The sequence below is a fragment of the Chiloscyllium plagiosum genome, chromosome 10 (assembly GCF_004010195.1).
Source record: "Chiloscyllium plagiosum isolate BGI_BamShark_2017 chromosome 10, ASM401019v2, whole genome shotgun sequence".
Taxonomy (NCBI): Eukaryota; Metazoa; Chordata; class Chondrichthyes; order Orectolobiformes; family Hemiscylliidae; genus Chiloscyllium; species Chiloscyllium plagiosum.
Window position 1 is genome coordinate 26,945,876 of NC_057719.1, and position 15,133 is coordinate 26,961,008.

Consider the following 15,133-nt stretch of genomic DNA (forward strand, 5'->3'; position numbering starts at 1 on the left):
TTAAGATGGGAAAACGGTATGATGAACTGACCCCGGATGAACAAGCCACGGCTTGGTTCGTAGATGGGTCAGCCCAATGGAAAGCGGGACAGCGTAGAGGGAAAGCTGCCGCCTTTAACCCAAAACAAGGCACTACCCTAGAAGAATTAGGGGAGGGAAAAAGTAGTCAGTGGGCAGAATTAAAAGCAGTGCATATGGTAGTCATGCAAGCAGGGGTCATGGGAGTTTGTTTGTTCTCTGACTCGTGGTCAGTGGTTAACGGCATGACACAATGGATGCCAACATGGCAGGCCAATCAGTGGATGATCCAGAATAGGGAAGTATGGGGTAAACAGTTATGGCAAGATATATGGGAGAAAGCTCAATACCTGGTCATATACATCACCCACGTAGATGCCCATACCTCTCGAAATGATGTGGAAGCTCTACATAACCGATATGTGGATGGTATCGTCCGAACCATGATGGTGCAAAGGGGCACCTCAGTGGACCTAGCTAGATGGGCACACCTTAAGGCCGGGCACTGGGGAGTGCAAGGAACCTTGCACTGGGCTCGAGACCGAGGAATAGATCTTATGGTAGATGATGGTAAGACTGCAGTAAACCAGTGTGAGCAGTGACAACATCAGCGGCAGGGAGTGCCCCAACACATGATGGGACATATCCATCGGGGGGATGGTCCGGGACAGAGCTGGCAAATGGACTTTGTGGGTCCCCTACCCTCCTCACAAGGATGTAACCACATATGTACAGCTGTGGACACTATGTCTGGGGTTTTGGTAGCCCATCCCTGTCGTCACAACAATCAACAGGCTACCTTGCGATGTTTAGATTTGATTGAACAATTTTATGGATTGCCCATACAGGTCCAGAGTGACAATGGCTCCCATTTCACAGGAAGGGCGGTAAAGCAGTGGTGTCACGATAACCACGTGGAATGGGTTTATCATGTACCCTATCACCCACAAGCTGCGGGACTTATAGAACGAATGAATGGGCTTCTGAAGTCCTCACTACGAAAAGCAGGAGGTTGCAATGACTTAACAGGTTGGAAGAAGCAACTAATTCGGGTGGTGAAACAAATTAATAACCGCCCATTAGGAAATGGGGTAACACCCTTGAATAGGATGATACAAGTATGTGATACCCCAAAGACTCAGCCTATTAAAATGTGGAAAATCGCTGAGGAAGCTGATATTCCCGTAAGGGCCACGCCGGCTTCGGCTGGACTGGACCTACGAGCACTAACTGCCCAGACTTTGATCCAACAGAAACCTACGGTGAGTAAGACCGGATTAGGATTGATTTGTCCCCCTGGAACCTATGGGCATATCCTCCCGCGGTCGGGACTGTCACTAAAGGGGATTGATGTGATGGCAGGCGTAATTGACGCAGACTACCAAGGGGAGTTGGGGGTGATCCTGGTCAACATCACCGCTGAACCTTACGTGATACAGAAGGGGGACAGAATAGCGCAATTGGTCATTAAGCCATGTAACCTTACAACGGTGGAAGAGACGGGAGCTCCCGTTACGGTTACTGAGCGTGGAACGGGGGGATTTGGGTCTACTGACACTAAGGGGGCCAAGGTATGGGTGCGCCAGACGACCGGCCCCCCCAGGCCGGCCGAAATCATAGCACAGGGGAAGGACAGTCTGGTCACCATTATGTACCCCGGGGACCCGACCTGGGCAAACATCCCGGCGAACCAGTGCTACTTACGTGAGACCTAAATAATGTTGTAATTGCTATGCACCCGCAGGCTGACCCTCCGCCTTGAACATGGGGTGGTCATGGGGATTGCGACTCCTATTGGCAATGTTCGCGATCGGATGGCCACTCCAGGGCATCGGTATCACGGCCTGGACGCTGGTACCGGTCGCCCGCCATGAGGTGCGGTGGGAGGCCAGTAGCCAGCGACGGACGCAGGACAATTTTACATGTGAACCCGGTCAGCAGTGCGTTGTTCTGACTCTCACCAGCGACTGTCAATTGTACACGTGTGCACAGTGCTACATGCGCCGGGATGGGGAAAAATATGACATATCGTTCATACCGCCTAATTGCACCCTGGTGGTAAATGCCCAAGTCAAGACGTGTTTGTGGGACCAACGCACCCAGACATGCGGGACAACGGGGACTCATTGGAGCGTCACAGCTCGGGGGGAAGATCTGTGGCTGCGCAATGCCACCAATATTCGGAATCGTCATCGATTCATGTGGTTAATAATGGTACTGCCCTCGACGAACCCCCCGTCTGAGGCGTTATTAAACCCCACGCGGGGCGGGCCAGCACCGAAGAGGGGTGCCACGGGGGGCGTGCGGTCGCATCGAACACAGTTGGCCCCTATTATGTCAACTTGTCAACAGATGGCCCGGGCGGTACTGCACACTGATGTCCATTGGCGGGTACAGTTGCCCCTCATACCCGAGTGTCATACCAAGAGGCGGCGACGAGCGTGGTACAACACCCTGCTGGGAGGCGCAGGAACTGTTATGGGTATCTCGAATGCCATTGACTCTGAGGTAACCCGTACTAAATTATCTAACACGGGACAGGCCACCTCACAAGGACTACATACTATTGGAAGGTGGATGCCATCCGTAATGATGACTCAAGGAGAGACAGCTGAAATAATGATACGAACTCTGCAATGGGAACTGGATGTCTGGGGTGCCACTCAGGAACTGTTTGAGAACATTACGGCTCAGTTAAATTGGACTGCCTGTCATATTCAAATGTTGCATGCTCAAATACAGAAAGAACGCTTTTTGCGTGTGGTAACATCCCCCAATGTACAAGCGTGGAGGGGAATATGGAATGTATCTGAGAAATTGTGGATGATAACCCATCCAGAACGAACATGGTGTAACGCAACTATGTGTAACGGATACTTTGTTACCATGAATGTAACCCACACTGTTACGGTCTGTCGATATTATGTATTACCAGTGATTACATCTTCTGGATATTATTTTCTGAAGACAAGGGGACAGTGGTTTAGCCCAGATACCAATATTACCTATGATCTGTCCGCTTGTGAACAGACTGATCAGGGGAAAACTTGCCTACTGATGGACAGGTATCGGGACCCTTGCTTGACCAAGGGAACGGCCCTGTGCGAATGGACTGTTGAGACTCCAAGGGACATGATGTGGCAGATTGGGCCACACACGCTCTGTGTGGCTACCAATAATCCACATCCTATGCTTCCCTCAGCACCGTTCTCGGGATGCCTCTCAAATGTCTATCAGTGGCACTGGCAGAATCACACCTATTTGTGGACCACTTATAGCAGTGCTCGCCACTTTACCAAGGTGCAGTGGAAAGTGCTGAGGAATCCCTGGAACATTTCCCTGGATCAGTTTAAGCGAGCATTGGACCGATCCGAGGAGCTTAAGCAGATATTACGAAAGCATCAAACCAACCCGTGTGAATCTTCTTATCTGTTTGTAACCAGAATGGAATGTGTTTTTTAGCCTTGCTCTGCTACATGTGTGAATCTAACCGAAAATGGAAGGTGTCGCTTAGTCTCGTGTGAATCTTGTTATACACCTTCCCGTGTGAATCTTCTTATCTGCATGTGACCAGAATGGACTGTGTTTTTCAGCTTTGCTCTGCTGTTCACATGAATGTTTATATCTGGAAAAGGGTATATCAGCTGGGGAAGTCTCCAGTTCGGTAGAGTCTGCTCCGGGGTTGCGTTTAACCGCCGAGCGTGGGTTGTTGGCAACCGCTCTACGAGAACTGACGGCTCCCAGTTCCGGTAACACGTAGAGTGAGTATAAACCAGACCCGTTGTAAGTACGAGACCTAGTTGTGGCGACGCTGCGGGGAATAAAACACTTATATTCTAGCAGACTCGCCTCTTGGCTGTTTGTTCTGTGTCAGACTACTTTCCTGCGAGCCTGGTCCTTGACCTTGAGAATTTTTTAAAACAGCTGTCCACTGAAACTTGTTGCCCTTTTTTACAATTCGGTGAGTGGAGCAGCCACACTGCTAAAGTTTGGCACAAACTTTCGGTAAAATCCACTCAACCCCAGGAACCATAGTACTGATTTTTTCATTAATAGTGTGGGAAATTCCCCAGTTACTTTCACTTTTGCGCCTTGTGGTGCCATTTGTCCATGTCCAATAACATGGCCCAGGAAGGTGAATTGGGCTTTGGCAAAGTCACTTTTAGCCATGTTTACCACCAAGCCTGCCTTCCGAAGTCGATCGGACAAGTCCGATAAGTGGGTAAATGTTCCTTCCATGAGTGACTAAAAATCACCAGGTCATCAATGTACACCACACAATTGGGTAATCTGGTAATGACCTTATTCGTCAGTCTCTGAAATGTGGCTGAAGTGTTTTTCATACCAAATTCATGACTTTGAACTGATGTAGTCCATTTGGCATTACAAAAGCCAAAATTGCCTTTGCTCTCTCTGACAGAAGTACTTGCCAATAGCCTCTGAGCAAGTCCAACTTAGAAATGTAAGTTGCTTGTCCTACTTTTTCGACACAGCCCTCCAATTGTGGAGTTGGATATGCATCAGTCTTTGTAACGGCATTGTCTTTGCGAGAGTCCACACATAACCGTTGGGTACCACTGGCTTTGGCACCATGACTATGGGTGAGCTCCAGTCACTGTAACTCACTTTGATTATGCCATCTTGGAGCATGCACTCTAACTCCTTCTGAACCTGTGCCAACTTTAGAGGGTTTGCCTATAAGGACATTGCTTAATCAGAACAACATCTCCTATATCTACATTATACACAATTAGGTTAGTACTTGCCAGTTTATTTCTGCATATCTCTCCATGTGATAGTTAAAACTCTTTCAGGTCATTTCGGTTTTCTTTGGGAAGGTAACTCAATAATTTATACCAATTGTTGACAACTTCCTCATTGTCCAATCTGATTTGAGGAATGTCCAATTCAGAATGCTCTGAACTTGGTTCTTCCTCCTGTGTTTAATCATTAACACCATCTCCTCTTGCTTTCCTTCCCTATCAAAATACCTTTGAGCATATTCACATGACACACTCTGTGAGATTTCTTCCTGTCTGGAGTCCTTATCAAGTAGTTCACCTCACTCAATTTCCTCTCAATTTGATATGCTCCACTAAACCTGGCTTTTAAAGGCTCACTTGTTACTGGAAGCAGCACCAGTACCTTATCCCCAATTGCAAAATTGCGAATTTGTGATTTCTTATCCGCTTCCTAGTTCATTGTATGCTGTGATACTTTTAAATGCTGTCTAGCCAACTCTTCAATTCTATTTAATCATTCTCTAAATTTTGACACACAGTCCAGATGGGTGGTCTCTGAATTCTGAGTTATTCATTTCTCCTTAATCAATTTTAACAGTCCTCTTACTTCATGCCCAAAAATTAATTCACATGGACTGAATTTGGTCAATTCATTCGGTGCATTCCTACTCACAAAAAGTACAAAGGGAATTCCCTTATCCCAATCATCTGGATAATCCTGACCATAAGCCCTCAATATAGTCTTTAGTGTTTGATGCTATCTCTCTCGTGCTCCCTGTGATTCTGGATGGATTTGAACTGCTTTATTGCCAAGTTATGCAAAACCTCCTTGAATAGATTGAATGTGAAGTTTGATCCTTAATCTGACTGGATCTCTATTGGTAGTCTGTATCTAGTAAAAAATGAAACAAATTCTTCTACAACCCTTTTTTGCTGTGATGTTGCATAATGGGATTGCCTCTGGAAACCTTGTTGACACATCCATTATTGTTTGAGGTAGGGGAACCACACAATCAATCAAGACTCTTGTGAAAGGTTCCTCAAAAGCTAGAATAGGTATTAAAGGTGCAGGTTTTATTACGCCTGTGGTTTTCTGATTAGCTGACATGTATGACATGTCCGGCAAATTCAACTACATCCTTGTGTAGTCCATGCCAGTAAAAATGTCTTTGTATTTTAGCCTGTGTTTTCCTCACCCCTAAATGACCTCCAAGTGGTAGCTCATGCCCCACTCACAGCACCTCCTTTCTATACCTTACTGGCAAAACAATTTGATTAGATTAGATTCCCTACAGTGTGGAAACGGGCCCTTTGGCCTAACAAGTCCACACCGACCCTCCGAAGAGTAACCTACCCAGACCCATTTCCCTCTGACTAATGAACATAACACTACGGGCAATTTAGCATGGCCAATCCACCTGATCTGCACATCTTTGTGACTGTGGGAGGAAACCAGAGCACCCAGAGGAAACCCACGCAGACATGGGGAGAATGTGCAAACTCCACACAGACAGTCGCCCGAGGCTGGAATCGAACCTGGGACCCTGGTGCTGTGAGGCAGCAGTGATAACCACTGAGCCACCGTGATGAATCTCTGCCTATTTCTCATCTGCTTGAATGTGTGATCGTCTCCATTTCCTCATTAAGATATCATTTATTAAGTAATAACACACATGAGTGCATTCACTTTCTTTCTCAGTAAATGCTTTTTGATAGAACTATTTTAACTCCTCATCTTTCTGCTGTAATTCAATCAGCTTAGCAGAGCCAAAGATACTTGCACATTTACGTACTTGCTCCTTCTCTGTGCCACTTATCTGACCAAAGGAAGTTTTGGATAACACTATGTCAGCTTCCTTATCTGTGCCTTTTGATCTCTCCTGTTTCAACTTGTGCCTCTATGGTCATGTGATCGCACAATCTGGGAAAATTCCTGGATAAACCTTCTCTATGTCTTCAGTTACCTGTGTCTCCACTGGCTTTTCAATGCAAGTAGGCAGCACACCTACCTGTGAAACAGCTATATCATTTGCAAGGACAAATTGTATTCTTGAAGCTGAGAGTTTGTCCAGTACTCCTACCACAAATTCTCCACTCTTCTCTGGAATCACTATGTATCACTTTGTATCACCATGAATTCCTGTTACTAGTACCTTTTCTGGCAATAGTCTCTCAGGAATGCACATCTCCTCATCCTTCAGCATTACAGACTGAGAGGATTCTGTGTCCCTTAATATTGTAACCTCTTTACCTGCTACTCCTGGCCTATGTGAACAAACTTTACCCTTGCATGTATAACTCACTAGCCTATACATGGGGCAGCACTGTGGCACAGTGGTTAGCACTGCTGCCTCATAGCGCCAGAGACCTGGGTTCAATTCCCGCCTCAGGCGACTGACTGTGTGGAGTTTGCATATTCTCCCCGTGTCTGCGTGGGTTTCCTCCGGGTGCTCCGGTTTCCTCCCACAGTCCAAAGATGTGCAGGTCAGGTGAATTGGCCATGCTAAATTCCCCATAGTGTTAGGTAAGGGGTAAATGTAGGGGTATGGGTGGGTTGCGCTTCGGCGGGTCGGTGTGGACTTGTTGGGCCGAAGGGCCTGTTTCCACACTGTAAGTAATCTAATCAGTTAAAAAAAAACTTTTGAGCAGATCTGGCACTTTAACTCTCTGCTTTTCCACACGAGTTTGCATGACTTCAGGCAGTGAATTTTTGAATTCCTCCAAAATAATTACCTCGCTAAGGGCATCATAGGTTTGCTCAATTTTTAAAGCTTTTATCCATCTCTCAAAATTACTGTGTTTGATCCTTTCAAACTCGTTATAGTATAGGTATGACCAGAGTCCCTCCTTAGATTCCTGAAACATTGTCTATAGGCTTCTGATACAAGCTGATATGCACTTAAAATGTTTTTTTTTAACCTCCTCATACTCCCCAGATACCTCCTCTGATCATGCTGCGATTACCTCACTAGCCCTACCTACAAGTTTCATTTGGATCAACAAAACCCACGTTGCCACTGGCCACTGCATTTGTTTAGCCACCTTTTCAAATGAGATGAAAAAGGCTTCCACATTCTTCTCATCAAACTTAGGCAATGCTTGAACATACTTAAACAGTTTCTCACTCGGCTTCTGACTACCAGTGGCTTGCTCCTTCTCACTCTCTTCCTCACTAAGCCTATTGTCAGCCTTTATCTCCAGCTTTATCTTTATACCAACTTCTGGTACTTTATAGACTGTTCTTGGTAACCAACTGCACTATATCCATTGCTTATCCCTATCTATCATTGCTAGCTGTGAAATAACCCCTAACACATTTGTGAAACATGACTTCCTTCTCATAAGTATGTGATGGCTCTGCTTATTCATTAAATGATTTTCTAAATGTCCTGTTGACATTTCTTAATTATACAATGTAACATTTCTCTGCTACTGATGTCAGGCTCACTGCATATAGATCCCTTTTACTTCACTCTCTCCTTCCTTGAAAAAGTATTACATTTGTTACCTTTAATTCCATAGAAACTTTCCTAAAATCTAAGGAATGCTGAAAGATCAATGCATTCACTTCTTGTAGCAAAAACTCTGAACGATCAATCTCAGTTAAATTATAAATCTAACTCCTGTTAATTTAGAAGAAGAAAGTTTGGTTGTTTAGACTATTGAGGGGCTTTGAGCATCTGAGGTTGATAAAATCATGAGGGGCACAGATAAGGTGAATAGCAAAGGTGGGGAGTTCAAAACAATGGGCATTTTTAAGGTGAAAAGAGAAAGATTTAAAATGGACATGAGGGGTAACTTCTTGGAATATTTGGAATAAACTGTCAGAGGAAGTGATAGATGCAGGTACTGTTACAACATTTAAAAGACATTTGGATAGTTACGTGAATTGTCAAGATTTAGCGGGATATATGCCAAATGCAGGAACATAGTTTACTTTGGGAAACTTGGTCGGCATGTTAAGTTGGACCGAAGGGTATGTTTCCGTGCTGTATGACTCTATGACTTGATGACTTCCACTTGACTAAAGATTCATACAAATCGCAAGCAAATTTTTCTTTTTGAGCTGCATGTTTTGGTTGCATAGTGTCTTGATCCACTGTTGTACCATTGTAAAATCATAAATTGCTGGAAAGCTAAAGTTCTGAAAAAGGGTCACTGAACCCGAAACATTAACTGTGATTTCTCTCCTCAGATGCTGCCAGACGGGTTGAGATTTCCAGCAATTTCTGTTTTTGTTTCTGATTTCCAGCATCTGCAGTTTTTCATATTTAAATTGTTACATGAGCTATTTTTATATCACTACAGCAATAGTGGTAAGGCAGGATACATATATTTCAAGCTCACATTTGCTTTGAAATTTCATCCAAATATCAGGAAAGAAAGAGGAGGGAGGAAATTGAGAAGGGACACTCAATCCACAATCAATTAGCAGTGATTTTAGCAGGAAAGAGACAAATCTGTACGTGACAATGGCACTTATGTTATTTTGTTAGCTTTGATTTCCTATAGTTTTCAAATGCTTTGCTGAAACAATACAATACAGTGAGGTCAACCTTTGAACGAGTAGTGAAATGTTGAGCTGACATACTATTGCAACCTCTACTCACTGCTTTGCACTATACTGCTGAAACCATCCATCACAGTAAATAAATGGCAAGAGAAATAGCAAAATTTGGTATGAATGCCAGAAAGCATTTGCTTTGGCTAGGAGAAAGCAAAATTCCCACACCGCACTTAAGCTGTGAATGCCATTTCATCCAGTGAACTAATCAAGTGATACATCTGAATGGTGCCACTATAAAAGAAGCTGTAATGTAATACATCCATGAAGTTATTCCTGACAATAATGCTAATGTTTCCTGTGTGCTGTTTACAGTTTTACCAATCCGATTCAGAAGCGCAGAATAACAAATTATTAAATTATAATGATTCCTGTTTTTTTTTCCCTAAAATCCCGGCTGTCTGGAAAAAATATCTTTTTTGTTGGTTCCTGAAGTAGTATACCAAGCAAACAATGAATCTATTGGTACATGACCCTGTTAAAAGTGGGCAGATTAAAGGTGGGGAATAGAGTCATAGATATGTACAGCATGGAAACAGACCCTTCGGTCCAACCCGTCCATGTCGACCAGATATCCCAACCCAATCTAGTCCCACCTGCCAGCACCCTGTCCATATCCCTCCAAACCCTTCCTATTCATATACCCATCCAAATGCCTTTTAAATGTTGCAATTGTACCAGCCTCCACCACTTCTTCTGGCAGCTCATTACAGACACATACCACCCTCTGCTTGAAAAAGTTGCCCCTTAGGTCCCTTTTATATCTTTCCCCTCTCACCCTGAACCTATGCCCTCTAGTTCTGGATTGCCCAACCCCAGGGAAAACACTTTGTCTATTTATCCTATCCATGCCCCTCATAATTTTGTAAACCTCTATAAGGTCACCCTTCAGCCTCCGACGCTCCAGGGAAAACCGCCCCAGCTTGTTCAGCCTCTCTCCATAGCTCAAATCCTCCAAGCCTGGAGACATTCTTGTAAATCTTTTCTGAACCCTTTCAAGTTTCACAACATCTTTCTGATAGGAAGGAGACCAGAATTGCATGCAATATTTCAACAGTGGCCTAACCAATGTCCTGTACAGCCGCAACATGACCTCCCAACTCCTGTACTCAATACTCTGACCAATAAAAGAAAGCATACCAAACACCTTCTTTACTAACCTATCTACCTGCGACTCCACTTTCAAGGGCTATGAACCTGCACTCCAAGGTCTCTTTGTTCAGCAACACTCCCTAGGAACTTTAAGTGTATAAGTCCTGCTAAGATTTGCTTTCCCAAAATGCAGCACCTCGCATTTATCCTCTGCCACCACCCTCTGTCTTCTACCTTTGAGCCAGTTCTGTATCCAAATGGCTAGTTCTCCCTTTATTCCATGTGATCTAACTTTGCTAACCAGTCTCCCATGGGGAACCTTGTCGAACACCTTACTGAAGTCCACATAGATCACATCTACTGCTCTGCCCTAAACAATCCTCTTTGTTACTTCTTCAAAAAACTCAATCAAGTTTGTGAGAGATGATTTCCCACGCACAAAGCAATGTTGACTATCCCTAATCATTCCTTGCCTTTCCAAATGCATGTACATCCTGTCCCTCAGGATTCTCTCCAACAACTTGCCCACCACCGACGTCAGGCTCACTGGTCTATAGTTCCCTGGCTTGTCCTTACCACCCTTCTTAAACAGTGTCACCACGTTAGCCAACCTCCAGTCTTCTGGCACCTCACCTGTGACTATCGATGATACAAATAATGGGAAATTCCAGTTGTTGGGCCCACTGTTGCTTCAACACACACCCAAAGCTGGTTTACTCTTCCTCCCTGACACTGCCTGCTCATTATGTATAAAAGTTGGCACAATTAGAGTTCAGCTACCTGGTTGTTTTGCCTATTGTCTGACTCATCTCTCACTACTACATGTCCTACTTTGCCCATAGGGGCAGCAGAATCCAGTAAGCAACAGTCACCGCCAATCCTCCACACTGGAAGGATGTGATATTGAAGAATTCTGTTGCTCTTCCTCCAGTCTGACCCTGCTTGCTTTTCTGCCTCTGCTTCAATCTCGCTTTAAATCTGCGATCCTGTTTACAAGAATGGTTCCAGGAATGAGAAACTGCAGTTGTGAGTAGTACTGTTCGCATTGGAGAAAAGAAGGCTGAGAAAAGATTTCATACAAATTTTCAAAATCAGGATGGCCAGAAAGAGCAGCTGCGAGGCTGTTCCTGTTTGTAAAATAAATAAGAACATGAGGGCATAGATTTAAAATGATGTGCAAACAAAGCAAGGGCGATGTCACACAGTGAGCATTTAGGGTCTGGAATACACACCCTAGAAGTGTGGTGGAGGCAGGTTCAATTGAGGTAAACAAGAGGGCATGGAATGATCATCTGGGTAGAAATTATGGACAGGGATATGGGGAAAAGGCAGGAAATTGGCACGAGGTAATAGAACTGGTGCTGGCATGATGAGCCACATGATGGCCTCCTGCACTTTAACAATTCTGTGATTGTTTTGTTAATTTCTAAGTTATTGGGTTTCCTCATGAATAACCTATATTGCCACATTGCTTTTCCCTATCTTTCATGGTATTAGTCAAGTCTGCACCTCTGGTATCATTCTTATAATTCAACACACTTTAGCTAAAACATCTTAAAATATGGAAAAGCAGCAGTCCCAACAGCAAGTTTTGCAGGTCCCCACTTAATCGCAGCATGTTTACCATTTATGCAGACTTTGAACCAAATCTGGACAATGGGACAATCATTCTGCACTCATAAGAGTTTCAGTCAGGGCTGGGGGCTAGAAACAAACATTATGCTTGTTAGGATGGTTGGAGAGGAGCAATCCTTATCATATTATGATAAATTTCCTTGATGGACTGTTGAAATATATATTGTTTGTAACAGAATGTAAGTAGATAGTGTACAATTATACCAAGAGAATTTCATCACGCTCAATGTTCCATATAATTTGTTTTAAAGAGTATAAAGCCATTGAATCAAATGACACCTCTTGTACTTTTGGCTCAGTCTGAGTCATGAGTATACATGGTTAAAACACAGGGCTGTGATCTGGATCACAGGGAAGCTTGTCTTAGACTCCTTGATATTGTTACCAGATTAGTATATCCAAGGCAGTCGAAGTAAATCTCTATAAAGAAGCAGGCAGCTCAGCTAGTGACTGACACCACTGAACATGAATAGATTCCCGACTGCATCTTCTTAACAGTCCCTCATTGCAACTAACTTGGTTTGTTAATTGACTGGAATTATCACCATGGGAGTATGGTCAATTGTTTCTTTTCTCTTTTAAATAGCACACTTTATTTAATATTCTTTAATGTCACAATTTTATCAAAAGAATTTGTGAGCATTTGCATGAGACTGGTTGTAGAAAAGTTTTGGGTTTCTTGAGAATAAGTCATACTCAAGCTATAATCCCTCGGATCTCAATCAGGGATGCATAATTCATCATTACGGTATTATAAAGAAAAATACATTGTAAAGTAGTATACTGTTCAGTTGTCTTGTTAATATGAAAAAATAATTAATTCAGTTTTTTGTTCTTGTCATGATGTATTGAAGGCGAACTCTGAAATTCAAATTCCTCTCCTTCACCCAGATAGTATTAGCTACTTCCTTCTTATCTCGGCTTGTTGTCATTTTGCAAATTTTTTGTACAAATTCTAATTATACATGCTGCCACTGACCTGTCAATCAGACCTATTTAACTAATATTTCCCTCCATTTTTAGTCTAGCCCTCTCTGGCCTTATCTGTCTGCAGCCTGCATGTCATCCTCAAATCCGTTTTCCAAACATTTATATTTTTAACGCTATTCTCTCCACTTTTCCTTCACTTTGGACCCTCAGACCATATGGATCTATGACCATTGTTCTTCACATGCTTTCCCACCTTGACCAACGCCAGAAAGTCAGCATTTTATCTCACACAGTCTAGATTAGAGTGGTGCTGGAAAAGCACAGCAGGTCAGGCAGTATCCGAGGAGCAGGAAAATCGATGTTTCGGGTAAAAGCCCCTCATCAGGAATTGCTAATGCTCTCCATTCATTATCCTGTTGTTTTAAAAGATGTTTGTCCTTGTTCTGTGCTTTCTCACAACCTAGCTGTGGCTTATTTAGATTCAGCAACTTTTTTTTTACTTTATGACTTTTTTGTTAATTTGTTGCATCCTATGGCAATGTTCTTGACTGTTAATTGAGCCTTTACCTCAACTTTACAGAAAAAAGACTTTCGTTTATCCATTTCTTTCTAATTCTGCATAACTGAGCACAATACAATTGATAATGTCCTTCCTCTTGCCCTAGAAGTTACCCCAGTTTCAGATGAATCAACAATTATTGTCCCTGTGTCAGCCCTTAGATGAATGTTGACTGGAGAAACTGGGTGTGAAGTGCTGTGTATAATGAATGGTTAATTCAATTCTACCAATTCAGTGCTACTGTCCAGGATGAATTTTGACCCCAATTTGTTTTGTCTTCGCTTTGCAGCTTAGTTCTTCATGTGGCACTCGTAATATTTCAGAGAATGTTAATGCTTGGTCATTCCCTTGAACTTGCACTGTAGCTGCTTGAAGTTACTATGAATGTCTGTCAAGCTAGGCATAATTATTTTGGTTTTTAATGTGAACCATGATTACAGATTCCTTCTTGCACCCCATTATTGGATGATTTGGTCATTAATTGAAATCTGTCAGCCTTGCGCCTCGGTAGCACCATAGCTAAAACCAATAAAGCTGACTGTTCTTACATTAGTATTTGCATGCCTTCATGTTTATACATTTAAGGATCAAATCTCAGGAAGAAGGCAGAGGATTGGCACGAGGTGAATGTGCTCATTCTGTAAGCTAGTGCAGATACTGATGCAGTGAATGGCTTTCTTCTGTGCTGTAATAATTCTGTGATAACAAATCTTTATCTTCGACTAACAAGTGGCAAGCAGAAGTTGCATCACATAGTAGCCAATAATGAGCATCTCCAATGAAAGACAATCCAACTACCTCTTCTTTATGGTCAATGGCATTACTATCACTGAATTCCCCACAGTTAATTTCCTAGAGATTACCACTGACCAGATATTTCCTTGGACCAGCCACATTCAAACTGGCCACAGGAGCAGGTGGGGGTTGCGAATTCTGCAGCAGGTACCTCACTCCTGATTTCCCAAAGTCTGGTCATCATTTACAAGGCAGAAGTCAGGACTCGAATGGAATATTTCTCACAAAGTTGCATCACCACTCCAGAAGTTCCCACATAGGCCAAGTAAAAGTCAACCCCTTTAAGTTGTCACGTGTCTGAGCAAAAACACTGAAAGGAATTGCTTACCTAAATAGATAAGTTATGCAGAATAAAAGAGTAGAGGGAGTGTTTTTCACCAGTCTGTCAGAGGGGACAGCATAGTGGCATTGTTGCTTGGCTAGTTAGTAATCCAGAGACTTAGGTAATTTTGGGGGGCCCTTGATTTAAATCCCAGCACTCCAGATGATGGCATTTGAATTCAATAAAGTCTGGAATAAAATATCTAATGATGACAATTAAATCAATATCAATCGCTGTAAGAGCCTGGTTCACTAAAGTCCTTTAGGGAAGGAATCTGCCATCCTTACCTGGTCTGACCTACATGTGACACTGAACCTAGAGCAATGTGGTTGACCCTTAGCTGTCTCTGAAATGTTGTAACAAATCATTTGGTTGTATGATCTGCTAACAAGTCTCAAAAAAGGAAAACAAAATTGGACAAACCACCTGCCACTGACGCAGACACCATGCAATGACGACAGTGAGCTCAGCTCTGT

The 15,133-nt window shown here is 43.2% G+C and overlaps 1 protein-coding gene across 2 annotated transcripts in view; it reads left to right on the forward strand.

The window, feature by feature from the left end:
- Positions 1-15,133, forward strand: part of kcnh5b (potassium voltage-gated channel, subfamily H (eag-related), member 5b) — a 317,576-nt gene that overhangs the window by 94,069 nt on the left and 208,374 nt on the right. The gene's annotated exons all lie outside the window — the stretch shown is intronic.